We start from the raw sequence: 12,376 nt of genomic DNA, 5'->3' as shown, positions 1-12,376 counted from the left end.
TAGGGTTGATCTTGTTCCATATCACAAAGGCATTGTATGAGGACACATCAATGATGTTATGGAAGATGACCAGGGGCCAGCCGGCAGTCATCCTCCTGCAGCTGTAAATTCCAATCATCTTGTCCAGGTTGTCCTCCTTTGTTGTGGTTGTAGTCCAGGATGATGACTGGCTTCCTGTCCTCACTATCATTGATCTCAGCAGTTTTGTGCAGTGTGCTCAGGAGGATCACATTCTTGTTCCTCTTTGGGAGGTAAGACACTAGTGGTGGTGGGGGTGAAGGCAAACTTTGATGAGAAGGCCTCTCTCCCCCTTGTTGCAAGGAGTGCAGGGGGGAGCTCAGGCTTGTTCTTTCTAACTGTGCCAACCATGGTGATATTCCTCTTCAGGAGGTGCTGGCTGAGTTCAATCAGTATCATACATAATCTCAATTTCTCCATTTCTCAATTTCTCAGTGTGTGTGTGTGTGTGTGTGTGTGTGTGTGTGTGTGTGTGTGTGTGTGTGTGTGTGTGTGTGTGTGTGTGTGTGTGTGTGTGTCTTTGTGGTGTGTGTGTGTGTGTGTGTGTGTGTGTCTTTGTGGTGTGTAAATTAATTTATAACTGCCGGGTCAAAAATTACCTTAAGACAATCTTTGCACCCTGGTGGTGTACAGCTTTCATGGAAATATGAGCAAAGTGATGTTTCACTTTTTCTAATATTGGGGTCACTCTAGGAAAAGTCATCAAATTTAAAGTTGAAAAAATGTTAAAAAAAAAAAAAAAGAATTCTGCTGATAAACACAGTGGCGGGTCATTTTTGACCCTTATTAAGACAACACAAGGGTTAAAGTGGCAATCAGCAGTTGAAGTAGTAACAAAAGTTTTCCCCACCACTGTTGAGGGATAGTGCTGGAGAAATGTAACCACTCTCAAATTCATAGACAGAGCTATTGATGCAAGGACTGACCATCAATGATATCAAAATTATAGTTTTAGCCATGTTTTGAGGTTTTACAGTTTGTTTACATTTGAATTGTTTCAAAACATGCTTATATTTTACGTTCTGATGGTGTGTGACAGTCGAACTAAGCTCATGAGGCATTTATACATAATATTCCTCAAGAATCAATGGTTACATATGATAGATTTATAAGTCTAAAAATGAATGTAACTACTGCAGACTGCCCCTTTAACAACTGTCTGTTTCTCCGTGCTGATTAGCTGTAGCACAGTTGTTTTTAATGAGTCTGGCAAAAAGCTAGTTTGGGAAATGAGACCGATGCTTAATTTTCTTTCTCTCTCCTCTGTGAATTGCCTGACTTTGGGTTATTGTGCCCAAACCATGGCAATAAAGTGACAGCTTTTTGTTGTATTACTACATTGGAGACAGTGGATAAGAACATTTATTGGGAGGCAACGATTAGTGAGCTGTCATTCTGTTGTGCTGGAATATTGGGGTCAGATTTGAGAACTTCTTTAAATGGATCACTGAGTTACTGTGTAACCATTTTTATTTAATCGACCTGGAAGACCTGGGCCCGGTGTCCCGGAGAGATACTGATAGGATCGAAAGAAAGGCAGCTCTGCTCTATGTATCAGATCAGCGATAACATTAGAATTATTCCACAATACTGACGACGAGATATTATCACCTATGGCTACAAAAATTGAGGCGGCTTATTCTAATATTTACCCTATAATAATGCACTAAATCAACATGGCACATCACTTTGCATATTACACATCATGAAATAAATTGAGCCAAAAATGACAGACAGTAGCGTACAAATAGATAAATAAAACTAAATTAAATGTTCATGAAATTGATTTCAATATCATTGAAATATAAAGGTCTATGTAGCCTATACTGTATTTACATTTTAATACAGTCATCTCAGATTTATGTCATTGGCTTGTTAGTAACAATTGCAAAGAAATTGGCAACTTTGTATTTGTAGCTGGTCACATTCATTCTGAAGCTCTCTGCAGTCCCAGAAAGACAGATGAACATCTTGATTGGACTGAGGTAGTCATTAAATAACGAGCGTTTTTAAGAGCTACTTTGGTAACGATGGTTTTGGGAAACAGCTTGTAGATTTAACGATGCTCCTACCAAGGTACTAACAATGAACTTAGCCTTAAGATGCTTTCGGGGAAACCGGGCCCAGGTGTGTTGAATTTAGGTGAACTGAACTGAACAATTAGCTCAGACAGTTGGTCAGGTGTGAAGCCTAGTTGGAAATAAATTGTGCAGTACCTGCAGCACTCCAGGAACAGGGTTGCCAACCCGGGGTGTAGCCCATCAGCAGAGGGTAAAAAAATATTTTCTATGGATTTGGCCTTGGGGTTTGTCTTTGTCCAGGGACGTGCATGTATGTCTCACACACGGCCAAGGTAACCCCAGGTCCGACGGGACCGTAATGTGACGTAGCACAGACGCCCTTGCCATGTAAGCCCTAAAGACAGTCAAAGGTCATACAGCAGAGGAACAGAAGGCGAGGTACTGATGGAGCTGGAGCAGCAGGCCCAGTGCTGCCCCTCTACCTTCACATCATCAGGCAGCTTGCCCTTAACGCCCTGCACTCTGGCCACTCTGGCCGGTAATGAGGGGACAGAGTGTGGTGCAGGACAGGAAGGGGGGAGGGGAAACATGTGACTCAGCATACAGTGTGTTGGTATAGGTCCACTGACTGCTGAGTGTGTCGGTCCAGAATGCCCCCGCCAGGCAGCTTGGCATTCTGAAGAGCAGAGCAGGTGTCCAGAAGTCCGGCCGAGGCCGGACTGAGGACGCCCTCTCTCTCTCTCTTACTCTCTCTTCATCTCACTCTCTCTTCATCTCTCCCTCTCCATCTTCCTCTCTTACTTCATATTTTTCTCTCGTTCTCTCTCTCTCCCTCTCTCTTACTCATTCTCTCTCTCTCTTTCACAAACATTGTCTGTCTCTCTTTCCCCACTCGCTCTCTTCCCTCTTTCTCTTTATCCATCTGTCTCTTTCTCTCCTTATTTCTTGCTCTACCATTTTTACGAATGTCACTTCCCAGGCACAGTGCCAAGGGAAATACACATTCTTTATGGGCATTGTCACGAGGACACTTCTATGTAACCATGAGGAAAATATAGTGCTTATTACAGTTCAGACAAATACATTAAACCAAAGTTTATACAACTTTATGGTCTGGTAAAGTTAAGTCTATTAAATGAAGAAGTGAAACGCTCTAGCAACCTAGACTCGGGGTAGACGTTACACAGTAAACGTACATTTGAATCTACCCATTTATTGTGCTATGTCACATTTTGTATATGTTTTAAGTTGTGGATGTCCGTCATCCATTTTGTACGATATGTTACGAATTGCACTTCAAAGCCCCCCAGAGCCACCCAGGTCACCCCGCTCTCACACTCACTTTGGGTTCTGGCACCTCCCAATTTACAAATAAAGCACTGGGGTTAGGGGTGTTAATATCTCAATGTTCAAAGTTGAACCGATTCCAACAGGGGATAAGGTAAGGGTTAAGAGTTATGGTGGGGGTTAAGGTTATGGTGGGGGTTAAGGTTATGGTGGGGGTTAAGAGTTATGGTGGGGGTTAAGACTTATGGTGGGGGTTAAGAGTTATGGTGGGGGTTAAGAGTTATGGTGGGGGTTAAGAGCTATGGTGGGGGTTAAGAGTTATGGTGGGGGTTAAGGTTATGGTGGGGGTTAAGGTTATGGTGGGGGTTAAGAGTTATGGTGGGGGTTAAGGTTATGGTGGGGGTTAAGGTTATGGTGGGGGTTAAGGTTATGGTTAGTTGCAAAGTAGCTAAAAAAGTAGTAAGTAGTTGCAAAGATGCTCATTTGTTTGTGATGAGATTCATACACACAGCCTTTGGATAGGAGGGTCACAAATGTACATTTACTATATGATGTCTTTGAGGCCAGGCTGAAGAAAGGGCATTCTACAGAGGCTGCATTCAATTTTCCACTTCCAATTCAATACTATTTTCCACAAGGTCTTCAGTTCAGTGATTCCAAACATTATTGCGGAGTAATATGTCTACAAATGAAAACGCCTCTAGGTAAAAATGTTTGTGTGCAGGAAGTCCAGGATGTAAGTGAATGATATATTACTGTTGGTTGGCTAATTGATATGGACCGTAGCCACACAGACTGAAGTGCAGTCCGAACTTCATAAGTCATGTTTGAAGTGCAGTCCGGAATCCATAAGTCAGCTGCATTTATCATTAGCAGAGGCTTACGCTGTAAACAGGCCACAGTCATTACCAAGTCTAATTACATCTGGGTCCAAGGTCTCGCTGCACACCCCACTGCCAGACGTCAGGAACAGGGCAGAGCCAAGGTAACACACACAGATGCGGCCCTTAATTAAAGCCAACGTCAGTCAACTCACACAGAGAGGGAACTTTAGTTTTGCTTATTTGTTTCGGTTACATGAATTGCCAACTGTGATTGGAATTTATTAATGGGACAATTTAGTAAGATTGGGCAGAAACATACAGTCGATCTTATACTATCGTGGTACAGGCATTGGCCCGCAAAACCTTAGAGGGATTATGTGACATCACGGTGACAGCGTGGTGACTCACAGGTCTAGGATCTAAGTGTAGCAAGTATTGTTGGTCATGGACGCTGGTGGTATTGACAGGATGCTGTGTGATGATGTCTAGCTCTAATTAGAGTAGAAGGTAGGCCTCTTTAGCAGAACACATATCCACAGGCCAGACCGATGATCTCCACTAGTCACCATCACCAGCCCTGTCACATTCAGAGTGATGGTGTGATGACATCCTGCGTCAGCTGAAGATGAGGTGAAGATGAAAATGTAACGAGGTAGGACAGAATTAGAGAGACGGCACGAGACCCTGCCTTGGAGAGACATGTAGTATAATAAAGACAGACTTAGAATGGCCTTAATCAATTAGAGAAAGTGAGAGAAGAAAGGAGAGTGAGGCATTTATGGAGTAAATGTAAACATCCATTACAATAAAAACACCATCAATAAAGCATTTTAAAGACTGGCCCTGGCAACATAAAGACATTTACTGCCTCTTGTTGCCACTACAGAATTTCCTCCCCCTCTCCTCTCTCCTCTCTCTCTCTCTCTCTCTCTCTCTCTCTCTCTTTCACAAGCCTTCTCCTCTATGTCACACAGGAGATATAATTGCAATAATGCAATTTGGTTTGGAAGTGGATGCTGAGAATAATTGGGTCCAACCCAGAGAAAACATCTAATGATTTAGCTGTGCCAGTGGCTATAGTGGAATGCTAGTCATTTCAATGTTGTTGAGCTCATTTCCTCTGAGTCTTTGTGCATCGTTTTTGTGTCAACACGGAGGAGGGATGGCCATGAGGCTAGGTGGATGATGTAACCCACGCACATACAACCATGTTACGCACACGCCTCTGTGACTACTGTGGTCCTTCTTGAAGTACCGTGCCAATCCTCGTCTTTCCAACTGAATTTGATGATTTTCTAACTAAATCCCCAAAAGTGGTTATTGTCAGCTAAAAAGTTCAACATCACGCATAAATAAAAATGATACCGTATTGGTTAATATTTTGGAATAGAGTAAATCATGTGATTACTCATGGACCTGAGCAAAAAGGGTTTGCCAAGTTTAGCCCAGAGTGACTGTCTGTTTGTATCAATGCCTTTCTGGGCATAGGGCATCAGTAAACAGGGGAAAGCTTTCATGTGACTCCCAGGGACATCATGCCAAGTGTATCTGTATAATCAGGAAACCTAGGCTAATGGGGATACGGTGGTCCATAGAACAGACCATAGTTATGCTCAAGGTGGGTGCTGCTTTGTTGTGACACCTGGATAGAAGAGACTGCATCGATTCCTGAGTAGAGGAGTTTGGCCACACCACGCCATTTCAGCATGGAGAATTGGGTAATATTTGGTAAATACATTGACCAATGAGATTCCAGAAATGTGTTGAGTTTCCAAGTGTTATCACTGTGCTTTCAATCATCTAAAAGCACAATAACATTTATATGGAAAATCGATGTCAGATCTTTGGTTCAGTTGTAACCTAAATGTGTTTTCACTGCGTTTTCAGCCATCTAAAAGCACACCAAAGATCAAATGGGAATACAATGTCTTACATTTTGTTTATTTATACATCAATTTAATGTGTTCACACTGTGCTTCATCTAATAGCAGAACCAAATGACTGAGATTATGAAAGTAAATGGTGATAGTGATCAATGTCGTTTGAGATTCTGTGCAGATTATTATAGCAATTGTGACGATCTCCACAGACCTGCGATCCTAAACATGCACGTGTTCTATGATTACATAAGAAGACATTTATAGTTACAGTAAACTCAAAATATGGCCATGAAAGTGTTATTCATTTTAAGGTTGAATAAATACTGTTACATTTGTTTGTAAGCCTGGAGATGGAGATGTGAATCCATCATATGTATTATTAACTTGTAGATTCCATTTGAAATCAACCAAAGCTTGAAACCGTTGGCCTATACACATTGTTATTTTTAATTGAATCCTGGGCTGAATTGAAACAATAGCTGTTGATGACTTCCCAAATGCTATATGACATATGATTGACAAAGTATGGTTCCATTTAATTTGCTCTGTTGAGCCTACACTTTGGAATGACTTTGGAATGACTTCGATAGCAACAGTGAATCTATCAACTGGAGATTTCTAAATAAGCATTCTAAAGATAGCACATTGGTAGTGTCAGTGACAAACATCAAAGCTAAGCAGGTTCAAATCCTGAATGGGAGAGCGAAGGGCTAGCTGTAGATAGATCAACTCTCCAGTAGGACATGCTTCCCAGCTTATGGTGGATATTACGTTGAATATCTGACATTGTTTCAAAGGTACAAATTGTATATATTTTCTACAAGGTTTATCTATGTTGAACATTGGTTACATTGAAGACATAATTCTATTGTTTAAATGTGACCCTCAAATTTAAACAGCTTATGTTGATGACCTTTTCAAATCCAATGCGTTTTCCACATAGATTCCACGTCACAATAGATTGACAAATTATGTTCAAACAACGTTGATTTAACCAGTTTGTGCCCGGTGAGGAGAGACTGTCATGCAGAACATTCCACCAACTTCAACAAACGTGTGGCTGTCTTTTTGAGTGGATGAAAATAGGTTGGAATCTCAATGTACAGTATCTACCAAATATGACCCAATTCTCAGCCTTGAAATGATGTGGTGTGACCAGTTGGTTTGCTTTAACTGTCTGTCTCCCTCCCTTTGTATCTGTTCTGTCTCCCCCAGCCTCCCTCCTCATCTCTTCATCCCCCTCTCTCTCTCTTTCTCCTTCCCTCCTCATCTCTCCATCCCTCTCTCTCTCTCTCTCTCTCCCTCCCTCCTCATCTCTCCATCCCTCTCTCTCTCTCTCTCTCTACCGCCATCTGGTCCTTTGTTTTTCTCTCCTGTGTGTTGTTGCTATTTACCATTCTGGCAAGTTGGAGCATAGTGGCAACCACACAGTTTCAGATAGAAAATCAGACCAAATGAGACCAGAAAGAGCAGTGGAAGACAGAGAGGTAGAGAAAAGGACCCAAAGATATGGAGTGAGTGAAGCAAAAAGTAGGACTGGATAGAGTCATAAAGGCAGAAATGAAAGATAAAGAGGGTGGGAAGCATTTGATAACACTAACAGAGAGAACCTTGCCCCTACCCCCTCTCCCGGCCAGAATCAATGCTCCAAAATACCCCAAAAGCCAGAACCTCTTACAGCCAGTCCATTGTTCAGCCTGTCTCTTTGGTAGAACCACTCCTGATTACAAGGATTGTGTGGCCATTTGTAAATGTTTATTTGCTTGCTATTCAATCCTCCCCACCATGCCCCTGTTAATTACACAGTTATTTGTCATGTCCTGTCCTGTTTTGCCCTACATACACCTCTTCAGACTGGTCACCTGACAAGGCATCTGTCAGGCAGTGAGGTGGGCAGGCACGCGGTGATGGAAGTTCAGGGTGCCAGTCACTGCCCATAGAGCCAGAGAGAGGGCCAGACAGGGGGGTCAGGGCCTGGGCAAGGGGGCTGCATCTGCCTGCCATGCTCACTGGCCCTGCCACAACACCCTGTCTAAATGACTACCGCCCCGTAGCACTCACATCTGTAGCCATGAAATGCTTTGAAAGAAAGGTCATGGCTCACTTCAACACCATCATCCCAAACACCCTGGACCCACTCCAATTCGCATACCGCCGCAACAAATCCACACTGCCCTTTCCCACTTGGACAAAAGGAACACCTACACTCTTAGAATAAAAGGTTCCAAAAGGGTTCTCTTCGGCTGTCCCCATAGGAGAACCTTTTTTAGTTCCAGGTAGAATCATTTTTTGTTCCAGGTAGAACTCTTTCAGGTTCCATGGAGATCCCTCTGTAGAAATGGTTCTACATGGAACACAAAAGGGTTCTTCCTGGAACCAAAAGGGTTCTACTTGCAACCAACAAGGTTTATTCAAAGGATTATCATATGGGGACAGCCGAATAACCCTTTAAGGTTCTAGATAGCACCTTTTTTTCTAAGAGTGTATGTGAGAATAGTGTTCATTAACTACAGCACAGCGTTCAACACCATGGTGCTCATCACTAAGCTCAGGACTCTGTGTCACGACTTCCGCCGAAGTTGGTGTCTCTCCTTGTTCGGGCGGCGTTCAGCGGTCGTCGTCACCGGCTTTCTAGCTGCCACGATCCACGTTTTTGTTTCCATTTATTATGTCTTGATTGTACACACCTGGTTCCCACTACGTTATTATTATTTCCCTATTTAACCCTCTGGTTCCCATTATGTTTTGTGCGTGATTGTTCCTGTTTTGTGTTTGTCTTTTGTGTTAGGGTTTGTTATCCCTGCGTGGATTTATTGGCTGTTTATTTATTTATTTCTGTGTCCTGCGCCTGACTCCGTCCTCACCTCTGCACAACTGACACTTGACACTCTGGGACTGAACACCTCCCTCTGCAACTGGATCCTGTACTTCCTGACGGGCCACCCCCAGGAGGTAAAGTTAGGCAACAACACATGCTTACCCTCAACACGGGGCCTCTCAAGGGTGCGTGCTTAATCCCCTCCTGTACTCCTTATTAACCGACGACTGCGTGACTCCCACACCATCATTAAGTTTGCTGGCGAAACGGCGGTGGTTGGCTTGATCACCGATGATGATGAGACATCCTACAGAGATTAGGTCAGAGACCTGGCAGGGTTGTGCCATTACAACAACCTCTCCCTCACCGTGAGCGAGACAAAGGAAATGGAGGGCCGAGCACACCCTCATCCACATCGACGGGGCTGTAGTAGAGCGGGTCAGCAACTTCTAGTTCCTTGGTGTCCACGTCCCTAATGATCTATCATGTTCCACGCACACCAGCACAGTTGTACAGTAGTTACGACAACACCTCTTCTACCTCAGGAGTGGGAAAAGATTTGGCATGGGCCAAAGTTCTACAGCTGCACCATCGAAAGCATTGAGGTTAGAGCGTACAGCTAAGTAAATCACAGGCTCCCTGCCATCCAGGACAGATTGTGTCAGAGGAAGCCCTAAAAGATTCCAGCCACCCAAGTCATAGACTGTTCTCTCTGCTACCACACGTCAAGCGGTACCGATGCACCAAGTCTGGAACCAACAGGACCCTGAACAGCTTCTACACCCAAGACATATGACTGCTAAATAGTTAGTCCAGGTAGCTATTGGTTAACTATTTAACTAACTATTTTGACTCATCACATACGCTGCTATTACTGTTTATTATCTATCCTGTTGCCTAGTCACTTCTTCCCTACCTATATGTACATATCTCCCTCAATTACCTCGTATTCCTGCACATCAACTGGGTACTGCTACCTCGTGTCTGTAGCTAAGCTATCATTACTCATTGTGTATTTATTCCTGGTATAATAGTTCTATTATTTCTATTTTTTCTATCTGTTGGGAAGGGCCCATAAGTAAGCATTTCACTGTTTATGTCACGTGCTCGTTATGGCGCACACCTTTAACCATCGTTGCACGCACCTGCGCGTCATCAGACTCACCTGGACTCCATCACCTCCCTGATTACCTTCCCTATATATGTCTTTCCCTTGGTTCCTTCCCCAGGCGTTATGGTTTCTGTTCCAGTATTGTCTGTGCGTTGTTCGTGTTTCTTGTTTTATTTTATGTTGCATTTATTTATTAAAACACTCCCTGAACCTGCTTCCCGACTCTCAGCGCACATCGCTACAGTTTACACCTGTTGTTTACGAAGCATGTGACAAATATCATTCGATTTCTTTGAAATGACTGACACTGACCAGAATACCAATCCACACTATATTACATTAGACTAGAAGACAACAGGGGTTACAATAATGTGTGTTCACTGCATTCTACAATAGTAATATGCTCTCAGAATGAGCCATGCGTACTGTAGTTTTGCTGACTAGAAATGTTCCAACAGTGTCCCAAGAAATAACAAATAATGGTTTTGACTTGTTGGTACATTACCTAATGTACCTAGTCACTCTGCCTATTTCACCTACTGCCTGAATATACAAGCCTTTTCTGCACCCCATGCAATAGAGTGGGGACGTTGCCAAAAAAATCATTAATTTGGTAAGTAAGGAAGAGGAATCAGCCATACTGGGTATTAATTATGAATAATGCATGCCACTTGTGCGTTGTTGTCACCGGTAAAAACAAAACGCTTGCTTGCAAACCTCTATTTTGCATAAACTGCAGTCATTTTCCTGCCTGTTTCTTTTGCTATTTATCTGTATTATTGCCCTGGGTTGTCCTGTTTTTGTGTTTTCTCAGGTCATGTGACACACTGTTTGACTATGATGTAGTATGACAGGAAATCCTCTTTCCACAAATTAGAGGCCTGCTAGATTCACAGGTGGTGAACTGCAAGTCATGTACAGTACATTTGTATTCACTGACGATACACAGTGGAAGAAGACATACTGGCACGCAAACATAAGTTCTGTTCATTATCATGTGGCGTAGATCTGTGCTTTGCAGCTCATTTAAATGAACGTAATACTTTACGTAATATTTTGCAGAATGATCTTATCATACTCTTTGAATCTAAATTCACCGTGTCTGTCATAAACCATACTGCTACGGCTTGAAGAGGCATTGTCTGTTTTCATTACGATGTTCTGAAGCTGTCACTCTGGTAAAACTCAGCATGTTGAATACAGCTCTTGTCACGGACCTGAAAGAGTCGTGAGTGAAAATAGTGGTGACCTCTGTTGTGCTGTGATTGATGTGATTTTACAGATGTACCATTTTCACAGTCACTATCATAAGCGTTCACATGCAACACTGGAACACGAATGCAGACACATATGCAAACACACACACACACACACACACACCATGCACACTTCACACACCCTGATCATACCCCATCTGAATTACAAATTAGTTTTATTCTCTGTATCCCTCCCTGGCACACACAAACAACGCTGTAACAACAAATTCCTCTCTGACTGCTTAAATCCTATTGGACACGCTGGCAGTACCCAGTTAATATTCATATAGCTCCTGCACACACGCCCACTGCAGGGCTCTGCTTTATCGGTGCTGGTCACATTGGCACCTCTTCTGGCAGCGCCAAGGCTCCCAGGCTCTGGCCATGCTAATGTAGCAGCCTGCTCCAACAATGGCCCAGGTCAATGGAGCCTCCAGTCGCTAATTGCTTTGGTTTGGAGAGATAACAGAGTTTGATGACGCAGCAGCGAGAGGTTCTGGGAGCAGACAGCGAGGGGAGATGAACTTAATGAATCCTCAGTCACTCCAGCGTTAATAGCATTCCCTCACCGGCCACCACCGCCATGCAAATTCATCATAAAACCTCCTGATTGTTTGGCATTTTGCAATGTTTGATTGAATTTAAATATCCTGTGCTGTTGTGCTTCTGTCATATATTCTGTGGTGGTTAAGAGAGCGTGACTTATGCAATTAATGATCATAGCATCACCTGAAGGCTAACAGGGTGGTTAGTTAATGGGATCATGTCCTACTATCATATATCCCTCAAGGAAATGTAATTACATGACGTGAATTCTTCATTCTTCTCGATGAAGAATGTACTGGGAATGTGGGTGTAAATAAAATGGACATCACTCTGCAAAGTCTGTTTGTCCATACAATGAATGTAGTCATGCTCACTGTTAAGTTCCTTGTGATACTGGGGCCTACATTATAGCATGTAAAATGCTAGATAGGTTTGTAGTTTCAAAGATATCAAGCGGTTTCCATCCATGATGTTCCAATAACAGAGAGCAGAGCTGAATAGTCCCATACATTTCAGTGCCTTTGACAGAATCACTTGCTCATCAGAAGATTACCATTCTCACTGAACAGAAAAAGACCCACATTTCCAGAATTTGGCAGGAGAGTAGCTAATACA

The sequence above is a fragment of the Oncorhynchus clarkii genome, chromosome 7 (genome assembly GCF_045791955.1).
Source record: "Oncorhynchus clarkii lewisi isolate Uvic-CL-2024 chromosome 7, UVic_Ocla_1.0, whole genome shotgun sequence".
Classification (NCBI taxonomy): domain Eukaryota; kingdom Metazoa; phylum Chordata; class Actinopteri; order Salmoniformes; family Salmonidae; genus Oncorhynchus; species Oncorhynchus clarkii.
Note: the sequence above shows the minus strand (reverse complement) of the source record.